Source organism: Octopus bimaculoides, chromosome 3 (assembly GCF_001194135.2).
Source record: "Octopus bimaculoides isolate UCB-OBI-ISO-001 chromosome 3, ASM119413v2, whole genome shotgun sequence".
In the NCBI taxonomy this organism is placed as follows: Eukaryota; Metazoa; Mollusca; class Cephalopoda; order Octopoda; family Octopodidae; genus Octopus; species Octopus bimaculoides.
The window spans coordinates 76,846,197-76,850,223 of record NC_068983.1 but is presented as its reverse complement, the minus strand read 5'-3'; positions in this window follow the sequence as shown (position 1 = coordinate 76,850,223).

Genomic DNA, 4,027 nt, shown 5'->3' with positions numbered 1-4,027 from the left:
TGGATGATGTGGCTGTGATTGTTTTTGGTTAGGTATAATCTATAACAGCACTTCTCAACCTGATCATTTCGCGTCCCATTTCGATTGGACCCTCCACCCACTTCTGTAAGAAAATGGCTTCAGGAGTTGTGAAGAAAGAATGTGTACGTAGTCTGTTTGTGAGACCTATTCAATTGAACGCCTGTCTAATCAGTAAAAGATTTATTTAATTATGAGCATGTAATTCCTCCCTTTCTCAGAAATTTCCAGGAAGTAATTCCTTCCCCTCCTCGGAACTTTCTAGGAAATAATTCCTCCCCCTCTCCTACTTGGAACTTTCCAGGAGCATTTGCTCCCCCGTCGAAACTTTCCAGGAAGTAATTCCCCTTTTCTCGGAACTTTCCAGGAAGTAATTCCCCCCATCCTCGGAACTTCCCGGGAAGTAATTCCTCCCCCTCTCCCCCTTTTTGAACTTTCCAGGAAGTAATTCGTCCCTTCGTCGGAACTTTCCAGGAAGTAATATGACAATGTTACGTAAAAGAGAGAAAAAAATTGAAGAATTGGTTTTGGCGGTAGTGTATAGGTATTTATGCGGCAGTAATCGATGATAATGCTATCCAACTGGTTTAAGTTGGATATTTTGTGACAGCTAAGGTCTGTTCTTCGGTATCTATGCTTCAACACTTAGTGTTCACACTGCTTAAATACCAATGAATGTCTTCCAGAATATATACATATATATATATTGAGTCACAAATACTATTGTAAACGACTTTCAGGAGACAATTTTAGTATTTAGTTAAAAATTTCCCACCATCGACGAAATGCAAACTCACGTCATTAGGTGCATACCTCATGAAATTTTCTTTTCAACACTAAAACTTCTTTCAATCCACTTTCAATAAAGATGTATTATTGTTTTACTCTTTTACTCTTTTACTTGTTTCAGTCTTTTGACTGTGGCCATGCTGGAGTACCGCCTTTAGTCGAGCAAATCGACTCCAGGACTTATTCTTTCGAAGCCTAGTACTTATTCTATCGATCTCTTTTGCCGAACCGCTAAGTTACGGGCATATAAACACACCAGCATCGGTTGTCAAGCGATGTTGGGGGGACAAACACAGACATACAAACACATACTCACATACATATATATATACATATATACGACAGGCTTCTTCCAGTTTCCGTCTACCAAATCCACTCACAAGGCTTTGGTCGGCCCGAGGCTATAGTAGAAGACACTTCCCGAAGATGCCACGCAGTGAGACTGAACCCGGTACCATGTAGTTGGTAAGCAGGCTACTTACGACACAGCCAAGGCATAGTAGTATAGGGGTCTTTAATTTGGTATGAACGAGTATGTATTTGCTAAGTGCATAATATGTGGAGCGTATTATATGTATTCTGCACAGGACAGGAACTCATATTATCAAGTACCGTGATACCAACATTAAAATACTATATATTATGACTTATAATATTTTTGATATCATAGTGCCTTTTTCAATTGATATATGAGCAAGTTGTTTTTTTTGTGTTTGAGCACATTTTAGCCCCAAACAAAATACCTATACTCCCATATATTCCACATTTGTCAATGTTCATAAGATCAATACAACCAACGGTTTACCTTTTACAAATATGTTTGGTTGTGAGGAATTCAAGATCAAACGACAATTTATAGGAGGTCTAAATTCCCCGTATATTCTCCGCAGAACGTTTTGGTAGTAATTTGGCAATTTTTCATGTTGTGGCAATTTATACTTGTAGCTTTGAACATTAGTAAGTATAATTAATCCATAGAAATTCAATAAAATTCCCTAGCGAAATATATTTCGCACAACATTTATCATTACAAACTATTTATTTCCTGCTTAAGCCAATATATACAGATTATGTTTATCTGTTTGATCTCGATACAGTATATATTAAAGAAAATAGTCTATGTCTGCCAAATTTACTACTTACAAACACAAATAAACTATATCATAACCGATGTTTCACTCCATATCCATTGATAAATATCGGCTATATCTGTTAATGACTGATCTTTATCTGGGGAACTGTGTGTGATTGGTGAATCTGCTATACATAGAACTGAAGTTCCCTTCAAATTACCACCCTACCAACTTAAACATTATACATATGTGTGTGCGCGTACATGATTGAGTGTTTGTGTGTGTGTGCGCGTGCGCGCACGTGTGTGAGAGTGCGTGTTCATGTTATAATGTAATCTTAGATGCTTAATTCTGAAGCTGGAAGTGGCTGACTGGTTTGATTACAGTATCAGCTTGATTGCAGGTAAGCAGCAAATACAAACAACTAGGTCAGCAACTACTTGTCACAATTCAGCCATTTAGAGCGGATATATCAGATAGAGATATTCTTATTTAATCTTTTTCCATAGATTTTAGAATGTCATACATGACTCTTCCATTTCTATAAATATTGTATAAAATTTCAAAATCTTTTATATCTACATAAATTTAAAACGTCGGTTGCTTTTCGTACCGTGCAGCAAGAATATTTAGCTAGTTTCACAAAAAATCACGAGGGCGCACATATACTCATCGTTCATTAATATACCTGCTGTGTGCTCAGCATAACATTAAAGTTACCGGTAAATTTGGAACGCATAATATCACGGTTTAATATAGACTAAAGATTTTATACTCATCTGACCACATAGAAAATATGGTTCAACTACAGACTATGATAGAGGAAGGCCGTGCAACTACAATGTATTTGGATGGAATCCAAACATGGCCATAAAGTGAACACTTTACCTTAAGACATACCTATCTACATAGTCGATGATATTTAGAAAAAATAACATGTTTTAGCCAAAAGAACAGTACGACCGAATAAACGTTTCAATGTAGATGCATATAAAATTTTACTTTTTGTTTTAGAAGAGACGAAAAATTTGTCAAATTTAAGATTACTCATAAACAAATATTCTAGACATCGCCTGATTTATGATATAAAGTTGTTTTATAAGGATTTTGCTTAATTATGTTCTTATCTGTTTAATGTGTACTTAATTTTAAAATTAATGTACGTTCGTGGGTGTTTCTGCCTTGATTGGGAAGATAGCTTCTATAATTACAATATAAATGATCATGTGAAACATTTCTAAATCGAAAAGAGATTCAAAAATATTTTCTGAAAAATAGGAAAGCCAGAGATGTGCAACTGAAAGTTTTGCATTATAATCACATACTTTCAGGATCGATTCTACTACGTGGTACTTTCGGCAACTTGTGTTTCTGGGAAAACGCAATAAAGAGAAACAGTACTGAATGCCGACCCATATACAGTCCCTGCCCCTTTTTGAATATCTGAACTAATGTGTTGATTTAGGCGTCTTTTAAAAAGACAAGGAGTTGCCTGCATGCAATGTCTGTGACATATGGATAGTTTATGTGCTTTCTAAGTCAGCAATCCGTCATTCCGAATTTCGAATTCCTTTCCATTAGTAGCGTTTTAGATCCTAAAACTTTGTTAACGATACAACATATTCACTTACCCGCCACCCAAAAAAATCGATAAAATCGATAAGAAAATGGCGAAGTAGACATGCAACACTAAAGCAAAAACGAAGAAAATGATTCCCTATTGAATATCTGCAATGATAAATCAACTCAATTTTCATATACACACAACAATGTAAAATGAGAATAATGTACAAAACTGTTTAAGAACTGTTACGTAATTTCCAATAAGCATGACAGTATCTCATCTGCAAGTACAAAAAACAGTATAGGCAAATCACGAACGATGCATGTTATTATATCAACATACCACTTTTTCGAAGCTATCAAAGTAATTGAATAGAATAATACAAGAAATACGATATCGCAAATGAAATATGCAAACTGCTAACACCTTGTTATGAAGCTGTGCCAGAAATATGTTATTACAAATAAAATTAATACAGTCTTTACGTTCCTGTTTTATTATTCATGTCAAATATTGAAAATCTAATGCATATCAAATTTGAAAAACACTGTAGTAAGTACCCGCTAGCAACTAGCATTATATA